Source organism: Sphaeramia orbicularis, chromosome 6, assembly GCF_902148855.1.
Source record: "Sphaeramia orbicularis chromosome 6, fSphaOr1.1, whole genome shotgun sequence".
Classification (NCBI taxonomy): domain Eukaryota; kingdom Metazoa; phylum Chordata; class Actinopteri; order Kurtiformes; family Apogonidae; genus Sphaeramia; species Sphaeramia orbicularis.
The window spans coordinates 892,019-912,766 of record NC_043962.1 but is presented as its reverse complement, the minus strand read 5'-3'; the positions used below and the strand labels follow the sequence as shown (position 1 = coordinate 912,766).

The 20,748-nt window shown below is 39.5% G+C and overlaps 1 pseudogene; it reads left to right on the top strand.

The window, feature by feature from the left end:
* The first annotated feature begins 751 nt into the window (after window positions 1–751).
* Window positions 752–20,067, top strand: LOC115420965 (fatty acid 2-hydroxylase-like; annotated as a pseudogene).
* Window positions 20,068–20,748: the final 681 nt, after the last annotated feature.

Below are 20,748 nucleotides of genomic sequence, written 5' to 3'. Positions count from 1 at the left end.
TGTGCATATAAAACCACACACATGTGCATATAAAACCACACACATGTGCATATAAAACCACACAGATGTGCATATAAAACCACGCACATGTGCATATAAAACCACACACATGTGCATATAAAACCACACAGATGTGCATATAAAACCACACACATGTGCATATAAAACCACACACGTGCATATAAAACCACACAGATGTGCATATAAAACCACGCACATGTGCATATAAAACCACACACATGTGCATATAAAACCACACACATGTGCATATAAAACCACACACATGTGCATATAAAACCACACACGTGCATATAAAACCACACAGATGTGCATATAAAACCACGCACATGTGCATATAAAACCACACACATGTGCATATAAAACCACACACATGTGCATATAAAACCACACAGATGTGCATATAAAACCACACACATGTGCATATAAAACCACACAGATGTGCATATAAAACCACACACATGTGCATATAAAACCACACACATGTGCATATAAAACCACACAGATGTGCATATAAAACCACGCACATGTGCATATAAACTATGCAGATGTGTCTGTGTGTCCACTTCCTTGGGCAGTGCCATCCGTGCACCACCTCTCATGTTTCCTTCAGATGTCCTCCTTCACTCAGTGTCTGTGTGGAAGTCATGGACTGTGCAAACTGCCACTGCTCATCATTTGTCTTCAGAGGGTTAAAGTATCAAAGAACTGTGCAGAGTTTAGTTTAGTAACTATGAACAAAGCAGAGGAGGTCAGAGGTTAAAGGTGAGAACTGTGGACGGTGGTGTTATTGGAGTCCTTAGAGCAGGGCTGTCAAAGGCTCCAGTCCAACCCAAATGAAAATGATCCTCTCACTGAAAAGGGAATAATATTAACAACCATGAACGACCTGAAATGTCTTCAGAAAAATCAGTGCAGTAGTAGTAGTGTTGTGCCTCTAAATAAATGCAGTGTGTGTTTGTAGATCTATTGGGATGGGTGCGTTCTAATGCACATGCATAAATGATCAACTGAGGTATCACTTTTTATTACCTCCACCAGGAGGTATTGTGATCACTTTGCTTTTTGTGTTTGTTTGTTTGTTTGTTTTTTTAGCAACTTTAGTGTAAAACTCTTCCCCCCATCTTTCCCAGATCTTCCCCACAGATAGGCCTAGGCCCTGGGACCAACCCAGTCCATTTTGGTCCCAGTAGGCCAAAGTTCAAGGTCACAGCAAGGTCACAACATCTACAGTTTTCCATCTGTCATCATTGAGACATTTTCCAAAATTCATCCAAAATTCAAAATGACTCTGATTCTCCTCCAGTTGGATCCACCTGTAGCTTAGAACAATCTCTTGTATCTGGAACTAAATTGTCCACATCCACTGTGGAATGTGGACTCTGTGGACATTTACATTTAACATTGAAAATCCCATTTACCACACATTTAAAATTAGAACTCAACTAATATTGATTGGAATTCCATATATTTTGACATACACGTCTGGTACCAAGCTTCAGCTTATCTTAAAATTAAAATTCTATAAATAAATCAATCAATAAATAAATAAAAACTGCAGACCCCCCTGTACTGAAGACCTATAGTTCAAATCTTGTAATTCAATCAAACTAAAACTATAAAAATTTTAAACCTATAAAAATGTATTACCATGTTTGACCGCAATTTTTCTGCTGTATGGAACAACCTGGAAACTGTTGAATTTAAACAGAAATAGTTGATCCACACATGCACACTGTTCGGGGTGCTTGGCGGAGGTTTGTGTTCTCTGAACACTTGTTTTTGTGTTTTTTTTTAATTTCACTCATTTTTTAAAAAGAAATTTCAGGTTATTCGTATTATTCACTTTTTTCCCCCAAGATTTTCATTATTTAATTTTACGTTTTTCTTTCTCAAAGACAAACATTTGGATTTGTACTGATGTTTTTATTGACCTACTTCAGATCATCATGGGCAGACTGTGGAACTGAACTAAAATGTGCTGAACACCTCTGCCTTACACTATTGTATATACAAGCATGAGCTGGTTCCATGGCACTTTTATATGTGTATTTGTGTCATTGACTATAGATCTGAAATATTTCCCCGACTAAACCAGAGTGTAACCCAGGGGCTCCGCTCTGAAGAAGACCAACTCCTTTTAATGTGTCTCATCATTGAGTTTTGAGCTCTTAATTACATCTGTTTTCTGTTTTTCCTCAGATTCTGAGAGAAAGGAAGACGACCCATGAAGAGACAGAAAAGAAGACGACAAAAGAAAAGGAAACAGAGGATGATGAGAAGTGTCCGTACAGCCGCTGCAGCTCTGTGGACCTGGACAAGGTGAGCGTTAGTGTCAGCGCTGCTCTGGGATCAGGAAGTGTGTGCGCTGGACGGGGTTGAGGCTCTGCAGGTTATTCACCCTGGACTGTTTATGCACTGACAAGGTTCCACATGAAAGCACCTACAAATACACAGTTAGTTCAGTTCACTACATCTGACATTTTTTCAATTAAACCTTTATTCAACCACATAGAGACCCACTGAGGCTGAGATCTCTTTGCAGCAGGGTTCCCACGAAGTCATAAAAATCTTTAAAAACTTGAATTTACAAATCTGCATTGAAGTCTTTTAAAGTTATTAAATTGGATGTGGTTGGTCCTCAGTTCTGTTTCCATAAACTTGTGGGCTGTGTTGTGTTTAGATGTGTCCTGTTAAATGTCTGAACTGCAAAGACACTTTCGTTATGCCGCGTTTCCACTGCGTGGTACTGGCTCGACTCGACTCGGCCTTTTTGCGTTTCTGTTATGAAAAAGGACCTGGAATCTGGTACCTGGTACTAGTTTTTTGGCATCACCTCCGCCGAGGTTCCAAGCGATACTAAACCGTGACGTGTAAACACTGCAGACCACTGATTGGTCAGACAGTTTTCTCTGTGACCCGCTGTTTTACAAAAAACAGATGCGTTAGTGGACAGTAATACAGCGGTACATTAATCCACATGAAAACAGCCCAAAACTACACCATGGTCGGTCGAGGAGATTCAGTCTTTGGTGGCCGACGTAAAAATTCAGACGAGACAACACGCAACGAGTGAGTTATCAGCAACTCTCTGAGCAGACGACACAGAAGTAACGCGCCGCATCGCTATGACGACCAGGTACTGTAACGTCAATAGTATCCTGGAATGGAAACAGTCTCCAGGAACACCGAGTCGAGTTGAGCTGGTTCTACGTAGTGGAAACGCGGCATTAGTCGACTCAGTTCCACCGTTCCAACCCGACAACTTACACTGAAATTAGGAAAGAAGAATTGCTAACTTTGCATCCTCCGGGGGGAAATGACTCGGAATGGTGGGACCCAAGGCGCTGGAGTAAATAAAACACATCCCTAAATTTTAGGAGTCACAATATTTTGCCAGTTTGGCCGTAAAACAGGTATTAAATTGTGTTTTTAATCGTCTTAAAAGGTCTTAAATTCAACTTGTAGAAACCTGTAGGAGACCTGTACAAGGGCGACCTGGCCAAGAGGTTAGCAGCACACGCCATGAATACATGAATACAGCTTTAAAAGGCAGGTAATAACCATACATTCAAACAAAGAAGAATTTAATGATCACAGAAACATCTGACAGATTTTAAAGTACATTTTTTACATTTTGAAAATGTCATTTACTTGTACTCTGAGAGACCTCTGGATGATAAAAGTACCTGAAGGTGTACAAATGGCAAATAAACGATCTCATAGAGTTGAGGTCAACATCATTTTAAAACACAGGCCTTAACCCGAACCCAGCTGACTCTGGTTGTCTAGTTCATAAGACAGAATGAAACACCTGGAGTGATATGAGCTCAGGCATTTTGAATGAATGAATGAATGAATGTTTATTTCAGTTAAATACAAAATACAAAACACATACATATTAAAAAAAAACAACAAAACAAAACACATACATATTAAAAACAAACAAACATAGAATTAACACATTTTGTAACTGAAAAAGGCAGAAGCTGAAGCCGGAGGCTTATTTCTGCTTCTCCTATTCGCATTCTTAGTCCAAGTCCACACCTGAAGTTGCAGCAGATAAATACTTAAACACAAATTATACTACATTCAGTGTAATAAGTCATTTTGTAATCATATTACTTTCATAGCCCTTCATAATTTGACAAATTAAATTCTTTTTGAAACTCGACAGTGAGCTCCACAGTTTCACTTCATCCTTCAGTTCGTTCCATAGTTTGACACCAATAACTGAAACACTGTGATATTTAACGTTTGTTCTTACTTTACATTTTTCAAACCACAAACATCCCTCTTAAATTATAATGTCCTTCTCTTAACTTAAAAATTTTCTGAATACAAAAAGGAAGGTTTTTACTTTTAACCGCGAAACATAAATTCCATTGTTTTTAAATCTACATACAATATCAAAAAATTTTAGTAAACCAGATTCTACAAAAAGTGGATTACTTGGTTGGAGATAACCAGCTTTGTTTATGACTCTAATAGCTTTTTTTTTGGAGTTTAAATTATCGGGTCTAAATTAGTTTTATTACACATTGCCCCATATTTCCACACAGTCTGACATATATGGCATTACAAGTGAACAATACAACATATGCAAACATTTTTTCCTTAACAAGTCTCGAGTTTTATAAAGAATCGCAACAGCCTTGGACATTTTGCGTTTGATATATTCTATTTGTGGTTTCCAACAGAGTTTATGGTCAATAATCACTCCCAAAAATTTTGTTTCATACACCCTTTCAATTTCAATTTCATTAATTTTCAGTTTTATATCATCATTTCCCCTAGCACCACCAAAAACCATAAATTTTGTTTTATCTTCATTAAGTGATAACTTATTTACGTCAAACCGTTTTTTTAACTTGATCAATTCCTTTTCCACAGTTTCTAATATTGTTTCATATTTGCTCCCGAATAAAGCAAATTAGTGTCATCTGCAAATATTGTAAATTTAAACTTACTAGATGCCATAAAAATATCATTTAGATAAAGTATAATAACTTGGGTCCCAGAACTGAACCTTGTGGGACCCCACATGTTACTTTTCTAAGTTGTGAATTTGTATTTCCAATTGATACGTACTGAGACCTATTTGTAAATAACTTTTTAACCAGTTTTGTGCCACACCTCTTATACCATACATTTCACATTTCCGGAGTAATATTGAGTGATCAATTGTGTCAAATGCTTTCCTTAAATCAATAAAAACACCAACAGTATGTTGTTTCTGATCCACCGCTGATCCACCGATCATTTAATATCCTATATTTGTCTATGTAGTCATCTAACCTCTTTACAAACAGTTTCTCAAGAATTTTAGAAAACTGTGGTAACAGTGACACCGGTCTATAATTTGACACCATGTGCTCATCACCATTTTATAAACTGGAATCACTTTAGCTATTTTCGTCTTTCGGAAAAGTGCCTGTTTGAAATGATTTATTACATACATAAGTGAATGGTTGAAGGATCCTGTTTATCACTGTGTTTATGAGTGACATATCAATGGAATTTCTATCAGTAGATTTTTATTTTAAACTTCCTGACCACTTCCAACACTTCACTTTCACAAACTCCACCAAGAAACATTGAATTATTGTTTTCAGTAGCAAAATCAAAGGTTTTAATCATCCTTTTCCCACTGGGTAATATCTTTGCCAAATTTGGACCGACATTAACAAAAAAGTCATTAAATATGTTCCCGATGGCCTCAATATTTTCCATCACAGTGTCACCAGTTTTAACAACATATGTAGAAAAATCCTTTTTATTACTTTTTAATCATATCATTTAACACTCTCCAAGTGCTTTAATATCATTTTTGTGTATTTCTAATAACTGATCATAATAGGCTTTTTATGTGTTCTTATAATTGCTGTCAATCTGTTTTTGTATCTTTTATATTTATTCTCTTTTTCTTTCGTTCTGTGCTTCAGAAATTCCCTATAGAGCCTGTTTTCTTCTTACAAGCCCTTTCCAATCCCTTAGTTAACATGGTTTCTTATTCTTTTAAGATCTTGTCTATATTCTTTCACAGGACAGTGTCTGTTGTACAATGTCAGGAATATGTCTAAGAAAGCATTATATGATTCATTAACATCATGTACATAAACGTCATGCCAGTCATAATTTATTAGTTCCTCGTTTAAGGCCATAATTGCTCCTGGTGGCCTTAAATGAGGACCTAATAAAGTTCCTCGGTTAACGTTCCTCGTTATTTTCAGTTCTAACTTAAGGGTATTCCAGACGGGGGGGGGGGGGGGGGGGGGGGGGGTTTGGGGGGGGGGGGGGGGGGTGTAAAAGTGAAGGCTTGCTTCAGTCATGGTTCAGTCCCATTTTCGAATAAACAATTCTCAAGTCCATCAGTAATGCTGGCAGGTGCTTATTTGAAGAAATGAGGACAGGAATGATGGAACCACACCAAGAAGAGCTTTGTAGATTAGGGTCAACCAATGGTCGACCTTCACAAACTCAAAGGTCAAGGTCAAGTTTATTTATGTAGCACATTTAAAAGACGGCAAAGTGCTGTACAAAGTTGTAGATACAATACAACCATATGCTAAAAACTATCCATCCATCCTTCTGCCGCTTATCCGGGGCCAACTCACAGAGGCAGCTGTCTAAGCAGGGATGCCCAGACTCCTCCCTGTCCCCAGACTCCTCCTCCAGCTCTTCTGGGGGGACCCCGAGGCATTCCCAGGCCAGCCCACAGACACAGTCTCTCCAGTGTGTCCTAGGTCTTCCTGAGGTCTCCTCCTGGCAGAACATGCCTGGAACACCTCCCCAGGGTTAGGGTCAGGGTTAGGGTTTGTGGGCAGTCTGTTCGTTTAGCTTGTGTTGGTCAATAATAAATCCAAAATAATCTGAGGAAATCTTGGTGTTTGTAAACTCTATGGACATAATCTGTGGACACATCATGTCTACAGCTGAAGGATGTCCTGTTCACATAGAAACATCCATATTTCCATAAAGTTGAAGATGTGATGAAAGTAGATGGTTAGTTGTGGTAGAAAATTATTCTTAAAGGAAAAATATTAATGAAGTTAGAGGGAGAACATTTAAAATCGAGTCATAGATAAATATAAAAACAAAGTCAATGTTTAGAGAAGTTCAGTCCAAACCATCTGGGAGTCATTTTGGAAACAAAGACAACAGTTGAACCCAAACAAACCAGTGCACTGATATCCATCCCATAATATCAAACTCTATTCTGACATTAGGCCTTATTGTTTTGGATCCCAGAGCCCTGTTAGAACACAAACATCTGGATTCAACGGTCCACAGACTGGGGTCCAGATAGTTCATATACAGCTATATTTACAATGATTTATTCATTTTGTTGATATTTCATTCATTTTTGTTCATTTTGTTGATTATTTTGGTATGTCTTACGTATGTTTTGAATATTTTGTTGATAATTTTGGTGTGTCTTATGTTTTGGATTATTTTATTAATTAATGTTTATTAATTATGTTCCTTTGCAAATTTTTTGGCCTTTTTACTGTTTTTTTTATTATTTTGTTCATTTTGTTAATTATTTTGGTGTTTTTAACTGTTTTTTTATTGTAAATTTTATTTTATTTTATTTTACTCATTCTGTTATTTGTTATGATTATTTTACAATTGTTTTTTTTTCATTATTATTTGGGTTAGGGTTAGGGTTTTTTGGTTTTTTTGGTTAGGGGTTTTTGATGAACCAAAACCAAACTAACCAATGCACTTGATATCCATCCCATAAATCAAACCCAATTCTGACATTAGTCCTTATTGTTTTGGATCCCAGATCCCTGTTAGAAAAGAACACCTTGATTTAACAGGTCCGCAGACTGTGGTCCAGATAGTTTCATATACAACTATATTTACAATGATTTGTTCATTTTGTTGATTATTTGGTGTCTTACTTATGTTTAGATTATTTTATTAATTTTCTTTATTAGTTATGTTCATTTTTGCTAATTTTATGGCCTTTTTTAACTTTTTTTTTTTTTCTTATTTTGTTCATTATTTTTGTATTTTTACTGTTTTTTTTATTGCGGTTTTTTTTTTTACTCATTTTGTTATTTGTTATGATTATTTTACAGTTTTTTTTATTATTATTGTTATTTTGTTCATTTTATTGATTGTTTTGGTCTTTTTTTTTTTCTCTTTTTTATTTATTTTTTGTGATAATCCAAAACTAAACTAACCACTGCACCGATATCCCTCCCATAATATCCAACTCTCTTCTGACATTAGTCCTTGCTGTTTTGGATTCCACGGCTCCACAGGACTGGGTCCATGTGTGAACTGTTCTTCACTCTTCAGTTGCTTATCTACGTGTCATCACTCTATTATGTTTATGAACACCGTGCCCTCGTACGTTAAGACGCAGCCGTCACTTACGAAAACAGAAAGTCCAACATCCGCTACATACCTGCTTCATTGACTGAAACTATGTTCATGTGATAAAATGGTGTTTTTCTGCCGTCAGCATTCCAGGCTCCGGCCAAACACAATGAGACGATAGATTGAACCAGTCCGACTTGTTCCACTGGAGCCAGGCCTCAGAGTAAGATTTAAGACGTACAGCTCCAGTTTAAGACGTACAGCTCCAGTTTAAGACGTACAGCTCCAGTTTAAGACGTACAGCTTCAGTTTTAAGACGGACAGCTCCACGTTTAAGACGTACAGCTCCAGTTTAAGACGTACAGCTCCAGGTTAAGACGTACAGCTTCAGTTTAAGACGTACAGCTTCAGTTTAAGACGTACAGCCCCAGTTTAGACGTACCAGCTCCAGTTTAAGAGCGTACAGCTCCATTTAAGACGGACAGCTTCAGTTTAAGACGTACAGCCTTCAGTTTAAGACGTACAGCTCCAGTTTAAGACGTACAGCTTCAGTTTTTAAGACGTACAGCTCCAGTTTAAGACTACAGCGTCAGTTTAAGACGTACAGCTTCAGTTTAAGACGTACAGCTCCAGTTCAAGACGTACAGCTCCAGTTTAAGACGTTACAGCTCCAGTTTAAGACGTACGCTTCAGTTTAAGACGTACAGCTCCATGTTAAGACGTACCGCTTCAGGTTTAAGACGTACAGCTCCAGTTTAAGACGTACAGCTCCAGGTTAAGACGTACAGCTCCAGTTTAAGACGTACAGCTCCCGTTTAAGACACATAGAACCAGGATGCTGAGATACAGGGGCAATTGGTCCTATTTTTTATTACCTCTGCTAGGAGGTATTGTGATCACTTTGCTTTGTGGTTTGTTTGTTTGTTTGTTTGTTTTTTTAGCAACCTTAGGGGAAAACTCTTCCACCCATCTTTCCCAAATCTTCCCCACAGATAGGCCTAGGCCCTGGGACCAACCCAGTACATTTTGGGCCAACTAGACCAAGTTCAAGGTCACAGCAAGGTCACAACATATACAATTTTCCTATCTGTCATCATTGAGCAATTTTCCAAAATTCATCCAAAATTCAAAATGACTCCGATTAGCCTCCAATTTGATCCACCTGTAGCTTAGAACAATATCGTGTTACCTTATGTTTTTGCAAGGGTTTGTTGGGTAGTTAGCAAGATAACTCAAAAAGTTATGGATGGATTTTTCATGAATTTTCAGGAAATGTGATACTGGACACAGGAACAAATGATTAATTTTGGTGGTGATCGGGGGGTGACAGATCTGCCTTGGCAGAGGTCTGTGCACTCCGAGTGCTTTTCTAGTTTTATATTTTATTTTAGGGATGCAAATTATCGATTAATCCATTAATCGTTAGTTGGTTGACCTTACTGATCGAATACAAATTAATTGATAAGCGGCGATTTTCCTGAGAACCTGAACTTCTCTTTCAATAGGGTCCTATAAGAATAAAAGCTAAATATTGTTTATGTACTTCATAAAAAAATCATGTCATAGTCCCTAATGATTGATTTATTGAACCATTGGATTACAGGCAGTGTTTCCTGTGGAATTCATCAGTTGGTGTGGCGGTGTGTAATAGGGGGTGCATGCACAATCGTTTCGTCGGTGGAGGTGTTACTCGGCTGCATGCGCCAGGGGATGTGTGCGTGTTGGTTGGTAAACCATGCACAAGCGTGCGTCCTTTCCGTTCAATTTTAATACTATGGGGGTACGGGGTGGTACAGTCCCCCCCCCCCCCCCAGAAGTGAAAGTGAAACTTTCTGCTCATTTATCTTTTCCTCCTGAAGCTTCACAAATGCATTCCATCCCAGTGTCCTGGATCAGGAGCCTGGAGGTATATTTCAACTTCTGTCTGACTGACCGTGGACTAGACCAACCTCCAGGGAAACGATCTGATCCCATACCGACCCCACATGTGAATGTGTATTTATTTGGGGGTGCACCGCTCACACAAATAGACAGTCGGTCTGTGTTTGGCTCCACCCACAAACAGATGGTCGGTCTGTGTTTGGCTCACCCCAAACAGACTGGTCAGTCTGTGTTTGGCTCCACCCACAAACAGATGGTCGGTCTGTGTTTGGCTCCACCCACAAACAGATGGTCGGTCTGTGTTTGGCTCCTCCTCCATGTCCATACAGGACATTCTGACTCATCAACCTCCATGATCTGGTTCAATGACCAGATATCCCAGCTGTGGCATCGCAGCGCAGACAAACCGGCAGCCTTCAGACAGGTGTGGACAGGTGTGGACCAAGGTTCTAATAGTTTTGGATTTTTCATTCTAGTTTAGTTTTTAGTTTTGACTTCTTTTCTCTCATTCAGTTCATTTTAATTAGTTTTTAGAGCAGGTTTGCTAGTTTTTTATTAGTTTTCATTATTTTCTAAATGCTTAGTTGTAGTTCAGTTGTAGTTCAGTGGTCTCTTTTCTCTTCTTCTCTGTCGTCGTATTCAGATAAATCCCAGACAGGACTCTGCTGCTTTCTCCCAACTTTAGTCTCCATGTTTCCAGGTAGAGTGGGGACCAGAAGACGACTGGAAACCATAAGTGAACACAAGTGACGGACCAAAAAGTGTCGTATAGAGACAGCACAGAAAACTGCTAGAGCGAAATAAACCAATTTTGTATCAGTCTGACATTGACAAAAACGAAAACGAAGGGAATTTATCCATAATTTTTATACGTTTAGTTAGTTTTATAAACACACAATACAGTTTCAGTTAGTTATCATTTTATTCTTTTAATTCTAGTTTTTATTTATTTCAGTTAACAAAATGTTTTTACAGTTCTAGTTTCATCATTCATTAGTTTTTGGTTAACGATAATAACCTTGGTGTGGACAGGTGGACAAGGGGCAGTTAACCGACAATTAATAATTTAATCAAGAAAATTCTTATCGACAATTAATCGATAATCGTTAATTGTTTACATCCCTAATTTATTTATTTATTTGTTTGTTTGTTTAGAGTGAAGTTGGATGTCAGAGTGTCTCATGGTCGCTTGCATTGCTTCACCGGTACAAACAGTGATCGTCCTCAAATGGACCTGACCATTTGACTTCTTCAACACAAAATGAAATTTGGCTTCATTAAGACAGACAGGTTCAAATGCAGCTGCTCTCAGTGGTTGTGGCGATAGCTTTGTTTTCACCTTCCTTTAATAATTCTGTCCTTTTAAACCTCCTCAGACCCAGGAAATGTCAGCAAAGGTCCAAGCTTTTTTGTTTTATATTAATTAAGTGCCTATATTGGAAACACCATGATGCAAGAGTTGTTTTCAGATGCAGTTTTTAAAATTTTTATGGAATGTTCTTTGTCGTGGACAGTTTTCTTTTTTTTTATTATTGTATAAAGTTGTGAAACTCTTGTCCACAAATATGGACAGTGGGTCTTTGGAGGTTAATAATTCTGTCCTTTTTCAGTGATGGATGAAGTATTCCGATCATTTTCCTCCTGAATTATCATAAAACACTGAAAATACTCAACTACAGCAGAAACATTCTGCATTGAAGCCATAGTAAAGTAGCTGAAACGCTTTAATGCTTGTCAACAGAACATATTTGACTCTGGTTTGAATGTATATATTCTGGTTTGCTGCTTCACATGTTTAAGGCTGAGCTCATCTGAACTCTTTAATAAACACGGTGGGGCCCATGTTGGAGTTACATGTTCTGAGTAAGATACTACATTATTGTCAACTGCTTCAACGCAACATCAGTAGTTAAAATTACACTTATTTTTAAAAGATATTTCAGGTTGTTCATATTTGTTCAGGTTATCACATTTTTTGTGAAAAGCTATTTTGTTAAAGGTCCTGAACAGGAATTCTTTTCAGTGGATTACAGGAAGGACACTTTAGTATCCAGGCCCCGGCCATCAACATTCAACTCCATCCAGACCCATTTCAGTGGGACCTCCAAAGCCCTTAGTTTGGACTGAACCGATGCTCCAAATCCAACAGATTAGCCCCGTCCGTCACAGAGCTACCCCTGTGGCTAACACACCAGTGTTTACCAAGTGTTGGACTGAGCGACCAACACACACTAGAGTCCAGTTCAATGTTCACATGCACCTGAGTAAAGAACAGAATCATCTATAGAGTGGAGAAGGCAGAGGTCCAACTGCAGCTGTGTTTTCATTCCTTTAACTCTGTCCTTAGTTCTATCCATGGGTTCAATGCACAGGTTTCCCTCTGTTTGAGTCTCGTTCACTCCACCCTTTAGTTTTCTGTTTCTTTGTGCCAGTCCAGCTCCAGTTCCAGTGTCCACCAGTACAACTACACTCATCCAACTAAAAAGGACACATCTGACTCCTGACTCGTTCATCTGACTCCTCACTCGTTCATCTGACTTTTTTCTACTAAACTCTGTCAGTCGGTGTGTATTGTCATAGCAATGTAAGGTCTGCCATAAATCAGTCCAATCTGATCCGACCCACCGGGAAGATGGAAATAGCAACTGGAAATAACCTGTTTAGGTGAAGATCATCTCAGTTTACACTGTGGACTACGACCAGACACATATAGAAAAAGACTTTTTTTAAGTTCACACATAAAGTCTGTTCAGGAGCTTTAATGTACACATTTTCCTGTAGTGTTGTTTTTTACACTAAAACAAAGAGAAAAAACTTGTAGCTGTTCTTATTTATAAGTTTATTATGATAGTATTGGACTGGTTGGACCCGAACCCTAAGCCATATTGGTCTGTGTGTGAACATTAATTCCCTCCTCCAGAGGTGTTGTGATCACTTTGCTTTGTGTGTTGTTTGGTTTGTTTTTTAGCAACTTTAGTGTAAAACTCTTCCACCCATCTTTCCCAAATCTTCCCCACAGATAGGCCTAGCCCTGGGACCAACCCAGTACATTTTGGTCCCAGTAGGACAAAGTTCAAAGTCACAGCAAGGTCACAACATCTACAGTTTTCCATCTGTCATCATTGAGACATTTTCCAAAATTCATCAAAAATTCAAAACGACTCCGATTCTCCCCCAGTTGGATCCACCTGTAGCTTAGAACAATCTCTTGTATCTGGAACTAAATTGTCCACATCCACCTGTGAAATGTGGACTCTGTGGACATTTATATTGAACACTGAAAATCCCATTTACCACATATTTTTTGTTTATATATGTTTCTATGTGGTTACCTCCGCCAGGAAGTTATGTTTTTGTCAGGGTTTTTTTTTTGTTTTTTGTTTTTTTGTTTTTTTTTTTATTCAAATGTTTATTCAGACCAGTATCATAAGATATTATACATGACATAACCACACCAAGTGTACCGTTCTCTTTTGTTTTTTAAAGAAGGAAAAAAAAAAGAGAGCGAGAGAAAGGGAAAATGTAAAAATGACATCTTACAAGCCCGTACATCTAGCCAACCACACCTCCAGGAAACAAGACAAAAAAAGGGGGGAGTGCATAAATACATTTATATGTATAAACACAAGGCAGCATTCTTAGTCATAATGTAAAAAAAAAAAGCCCTAACAGTGCACATGTACATGTAGTATAGGAAATTCAAGCACAATAGGGGACCATGAACATAAGAGTAGCACAGGAAAAGACCACACACAAAGTTTTAAAAAGAAAACCTTTGCGGGAAGAGAGTTAGTACCATCTTCTATGTTCAAAGTCAGGTTTGCCAAGGTTATATATGAAATCCAAGGTGCCCAACAATTTTTAAATTTCGTTTGTTTGTTTGTTGTTTGTTTAGTTTGTGGGTTAGTTAGCAAGGTAACTCAAAAAGTTAACGGATGGATTTAATGACATTTTCAGGAAATGTTGATACTGGCACAAGGAACAAATGATCAAATTTTGGCAGAGGTCTGCACCTCTCCGAGTGCTTTTCTAGTTGTTAATATATTTAGGGTAATTCTTTCCATTTCCCAGAGTCATCCCAGGGCCCAGGTTGACCCTTTGCTGGTCCGGTTTTCGGCCCACAGGCCACATGTTTGCACCACTGGTTTAATGTGACTGCGTCTGAACCCGTCACACAGAACTCAAGTCGATTATCTTTTGCACGTGTGTTTATTCTTAATGATTAACGTCAAATGTGTCGGCTCTTCACCAAACATTATTTACTGTGAGCACCAAACAAAGCAGCGTCGTCCTGTTGATTGACTTTGTTTCAGTTGAACCCAGGTCATAAAAGCAAAGGCTGCGGTGTTGTTATTACCCTGTAAAAGCTGGGCTGATATAAAAGGCAGCTGACCACAGCAGGAACCCGAACCCGAACCCTAAAATCAGAACTAACATCGTCCTCATGTGTCCAGATGTGGATCCTTGTGCATCCATCCTTAGATCCTGATCTGAGGGAAAAACCAACCTGACTACAAACAGCACATTAGAACTGGGCACCGATAGAATAGAATAGAGTAGAATAGAATAGAATAGAATAGTCTTTATTGTCATTGTGTGTTCAGTTCTACTCCAGTCAGTGCAACAATATGAATAAAAAAAGCCAATATGTCAATAAATAAGAACAGAGCAATATAAAAGGACAAAGAACAAAAATAAACATCATCTGTCCCAAGTGGAGAAGTTTGATGCTTCTTCATAACAGTCTACTGCAGAAGACCAGAACTGACCCTAACCCTAATCTGAACCCTAACCCCAAACCCCTAACCCCACATGACAGAAACTGAACCCACATCAGCGTGTGAAACCTCATGGTGTCATGTTCACGTCCACTCACACCACGGCTGCATCAAAGGGTTAGAATGATATGTTTTTCTATAAGTTATAAATGTCAGGGTTATATGTGTTATGTATGTTATATTGTGTTCTATAGTTAGGGTTCTACAAGTGTATGTGTGTGTTCATATGTGTGTGTATGTGTTCTATAGTATGTGTTCTGTGTGTGTGTATGTGTTCTATATGTATGTGTTCTGGGTGTGTGTGGTGTTTTATATGTGTGTGTATGTGTTCTGTGTGTGTGTATGTGTTCTATATGTATGTGTTCTGTGTGTGTGTGTTCTACGTGTGGTGTGTGTGTGTGTGTTTTATATGTGTGTGTATGTGTTCTGTGTGTGTGTCTGTGTGTGTGTATGTGTTCTATATGTATGTGTTCTGTGTGTGTGTGTGTGTTCTACGTGTGTGTATGTGTTCTATATGTATGTGTTCTATGTGTGTGTGTTCTACGTGTGTGTGTTCTTATGTGTGTGTATGTGTTCTAATGATGTGTTCTGTGTGTGTGTATGTGTTTCTATATGTAGTGTGTTCTGTGTGTGTGTGTTCTGCGTGTGTGTGTGTGTTATTATATGTGTGTGTATGTGTTCTGTGGTGTGTATGTGTTCTATATGTAGTGTTCTATGTGTGTGTGTTCTACGTGTGTGTGTTCTATATGTGTGTGTATGTGTTCTATATGTATGTGTTCTATGTGTGTGTGTGTTCTACATGTGTGTGTTCTATATGTGTGTGTGTATATGTTCTATATGTATGTGTTCTGTGTGTGTGTGTGTGTGTGTGTGTGTGTCTTGTGTGTGTGTATGTGTTCTATATGTATGTGTTCTATGTGTGTGTGTGTTCTACGTGTGTGTTCTATACGTGTGTGTATATGTTCTGTATGTGTTCTGTGTGTGTGTGTGTTCTATGTGTGGTGTGTGTGTGTTCTATATGTGTGTATGTGTGTTCAATGTGTGTGTATGTTTCTATATGTATGTGTTCTATGTGTGTGTATGTGTTCTATATGTATGTGTTCTGTGTGTGTGTTCTACGTGTGTGTGTGTGTTTTATATGTGTGTGTATGTGTTCTATGTGTGTATGTGTTCTATATGTATGTGTTCTATATGTGTATGTGTTCTATGTGTGTGTTTCTACATGTGTGTGTGTTCTATATGTGTGTGTATGTGTTCTATATGTATGTGTTCTATGTGTGTGTGTTCTACGTGTGTGTGTGTGTTCTATATGTGTGTGTATGTGTTCTATATGTATGTGTTCTGTGTGTGTGTGTGTTCTACGTGTGTGTGTGTTCTATATGTGTGTGTATGTGTTCTATATGTATGTGGTTCTATGTGTGTGTGTTCTACGTGTGTGTGTGTTCTATATGTGTGTGTGTTTTCTGTGTGTGTGTATGTGTTCTATATGTATGTGTTCTATGTGTGTATGTGTTCTATGTGTGTGTGTTCTACGTGTGTGTGTTCTATATGTGTGTGTATGTGTTCTATGTGTGTATGTGTTCTATATGTATGTGTTCTACGTGTGTGTGTTCTACGTGTGTTCTATATGTGTGTATGTGTTCTGTGTGTGTGTATGTGTTCTATATGTATGTGTTCTATGTGTGTGTATGTTTTTTATATATATATGTGTTCTATGTGTGTGTTCTACGTGTGTGTGTTCTATATGTGTGTGTATGTGTTCTGTGTGTGTATGTGTTCTATATGTATGTGCTCTATGTGTGTGTATGTTTTCTATATGTATGTGTTCTGTGTGTGTGTTCTACGTGTGTGTGTGTGTGTTCTATATGTGTGTGTATGTGTTCTATGTGTTGTATGTGTTCTATATGTATGTGTTCTATGTGTGTGTGTGTTCTACGTGTGTGTGTTCTATGTGTTGTGGTTCTATGTGTGTATGTGTTCTATGTGTGTATGTGTTCTATGTGTTGTGGTTCTATGTGTGTATGTGTTCTATGTGTTGTGGTTCTATGTGTTGTGGTTCTATGTGTATGTGTTCTATGTGTTGTGGTTCTATGTGTGTATGTGTTCTATGTGTGTATGTGTTCTATGTGTTTGTGGTTCTATGTGTGTATGTGTTCTATGTGTTGTGGTTCTATGTGTGTATGTGTTCTATGTGTTGTGGTTCTATGTGTGTATGTGTTCTATGTGTGTATGTGTTCTATGTGTTGTGGTTCTATGTGTGTATGTGTTCTATGTGTGTGGTTCTATGTGTGTATGTGTTCTATGTGTGTATGTGTTCTATGTGTGTGGTTCTATGTGTGTATGTGTTCTATGTGTTGTGGTTCTATGTGTGTATGTGTTCTATGTGTTGTGGTTCTATGTGTTGTGGTTCTATGTGTGTATGTGTTCTATGTGTTGTGGTTCTATGTGTGTATGTGTTCTATGTGTTGTGGTTCTATGTGTGTATGTGTTCTATGTGTGTATGTGTTCTATGTGTTGTGGTTCTATGTGTGTATGTGTTCTATGTGTTGTGGTTCTATGTGTGTATGTGTTCTATGTGTTGTGGTTCTATGTGTGTATGTGTTCTATATGTATGTGTTCTATGTGTTGTGGTTCTATGTGTGTATGTGTTCTATGTGTTGTGGTTCTATGTGTGTATGTGTTCTATGTGTTGTGGTTCTATGTGTATGTGTTCTATGTGTGTGTGTTCTATGTGTTGTGGTTCTGTGTATGTGTTCTATGTGTTGTGGTTCTATGTGTGTATGTGTTCTATGTGTTGTGGTTCTATGTGTGTATGTGTTCTATGTGTGTGGTTCTATGTGTTGTGGTTCTATGTGTGTATGTGTTCTATGTGTTGTGGTTCTATGTGTTGTGGTTCTATGTGTGTATGTGTTCTATGTGTGTATGTGGTTCTATGTGTGTATGTGTTCTATGTGTGTATGTGTTCTATGTGTTGTGGTTCTATGTGTGTGTGTTCTATGTGTTGTGGTTCTATGTGTGTATGTGTTCTATGTGTTGTGGTTCTATGTGTTGTGGTTCTATGTGTGCTGTGTTGCTGTGAACATGTTGGACTCATAAACGCAGCCTTTGGACTGTGGCTGTGGAAGCTCTGCCGTTCTACCACTGCTGCTCAGAGGCGTGTGAAGACTCACACAGATGCAAACAAACGGAGGACAGTTGTCACTTCCTGTTTGACCTGCACATGCTCAGTCTGTAACTGTCTGCTGCCCCCTGCTGGACACGTGTCCTGTCTTGTCTTTGTTTATGCAGTATCAGCTGTCCAGCTCTTTCGTTCCGTTCCTCTTTCAGTCCAGTTTCGTCTCAGTGGGTCGGACCAGTCAAATAATGAACAGTGAAAAAAGCCAAATCACATGATGAAAATGTTTACATCTACAACATGTCCTTTAAAAATACCAATAACATCAACAACCACGAACATCCTGAAATTGATTGAGGAAAATAGGTGCAGTTTGATGAATATTGTGCCTCAGTTTATCACATGTACGTTCTGACTTAGAGATGATCTGAAAACACAAACCTCCAGTAACAGGCAGACTGGTCCAATCAGAGGTTTCATTTTGTTGTTCATTGTTCTGATTATTCACATTGTGACAGAATAGTTTATACATGTAAACACGTTCATGTCCTTTTCCTGTTTTTCCACTAAAGTGCTGCTGTGTTTGTGTGTTCAGGACCTGGTGGACTGGAGGAAGCCTCTGGCCTGGCAGGTCGGCCTCCTGGGAGAGAAGTACGACGCATGGGTCCATCAGCCCGTCGACAGACCCATCCGACTGTTCGGAAACCCACTGCTGGAAGCCGGCACCAAGACCTCCTGGTAACCCCCAAACCCTAACCCTGAACGCCCTGGACTGTTGTTTATTAATATTGTCAGTGTAATTGTTGCATTTTGTGAATTCATCCCGTGGGCCAAATTGGACCCTTTGGTGGGCCAGTTTTGGTCCACAGGTCTTATGTTTGACCCCCCTGTGCGTCTGTGAATCCCAGTGTGAAATGCCAGTTGTGTCCCTGCAGGTACTGGGTCCCAGTGGTCTGGCTTCCTATTGTCTTCTATCTCAGCTGGTACTGCTACACCACCTTAGCAAAAGGCAACACCAGGATAGTCCTCACCTCAGGTAACTCACCTAACCCTGACCCTACTAACCTGTTTGTTTATATTTTTTTGTTTGTTTCCATCCTGTTCATGTACATGCAGCCTTTCTACTCCATAGTTTTGGTGTCCTGTTGACGTGTCCTCCTCCGTTGTGTCTTCCTTCCTTCCCAGACTTCTCCATCCCTGTCCATAAGTACGTCTTCCCTCTGCTCTTCCTCCTGGCTGGTTTATGTGGTCGTTCATCGAGTACTGCATCCATCGCTTCGTCTTCCACATGAAGCCTCCGGCCCATAACTACTACCTCATCACACTGCACTTCCTTCTGCATGGACAGCATCACAAGGTACCAACACCAGCAGGGACACATGGACCTGGGGGGACGCTGAAAGGACAAGTCCACAGGAAGAAGAAGATGAGATATGAATAATAGACTGGTTGTCCAACAGTCTGTGACAGATTGAACTGGTCCGCAGTGGACCAGTTCAATCTGTCCACAGACTGTTGTCCATTTGTGTACCTTTGGCATTAGTCGTCTTCGTTCCACACTGACTTTTTCTTCTTCTGTGTTTCAGGCTGACCTGTGTCACCTTTCGTTAATAATCCTAAACTCCCATCCCTTGTTCCTCCACAGTCTCCGTTCGATGGCTCTAGGTTGGTCTTTCCTCCCGGCCTGGCATCCCTAGTGGTGGGAACTTTCTACGTAATCCTCCAAAACCTGCTCCCAGGCGTCCTTGGGGTGTCGGTGTTTGTCGGGGGACTCTGTGGCTACGTGGTCTACGACATGATCCACTACTACCTTCATTACGGATCGCCCAAGAGAGGCTCGTACATGTACGGCCTGAAGGCCTACCACGTCAAACCCACTTTGAGCACCAGAGGGCAGGTGGGCACCCCGACCCCCCAGGGGGGTTCTACATGTGTATGTGACATGTGTAGGGTTAGGTCAGTGTGAGTTCAGTTATGCTGCGTTTCCACTACGTGGAACCGGCTCGACTCGGCTCGGCTCGACTCTGGTACCAGGTCCTATTCCAGACCGTTTCCATTACAGGATACTATTGACTTTACAGTACCTGGTCGTCATAGCGATGTGGTGCGTTCCTTCTGTGCCCTCTGCTCAGAGTTGCTGATAAACTCGCTCGTTGCATGTTGTCTCATCAAGCTCATGCTGAATTTTTACGTCTGAACCTCCTGGACAAACCATGGTGTAGTTTTACAGACTGTCATCATGTGGATTCACCTACTGACAGATTTACTGTCAACGTCTGCATCTGTTTTTTGGAAAAGGGCGGGGCACAGAGACGACTCTGACCAATCAGTGGTCTGCAGTGTTTACACAGTGTCACCTTTTAGTATCTGGTCCCCAGTCCTGGAACCTCCGTGGAGGTGAGACCAAAAAACTAGTACCAGGTACCAGATTCCAGGTCCTTTTTCATAATGGAAACACAAAAAGGCCGAGTCGAGTCGATACCACATAGTGGAAACGCAGCATAAATACATCCATGATGACCGCCCACAAAACGACACTGTGGTTGGTCCAGGAGGTTCAGACATTTCTGTTCTTCTTTTTCTTCTTCTCTTCCTCTTTGTTTTTACTGTCAGCTGTGTCGT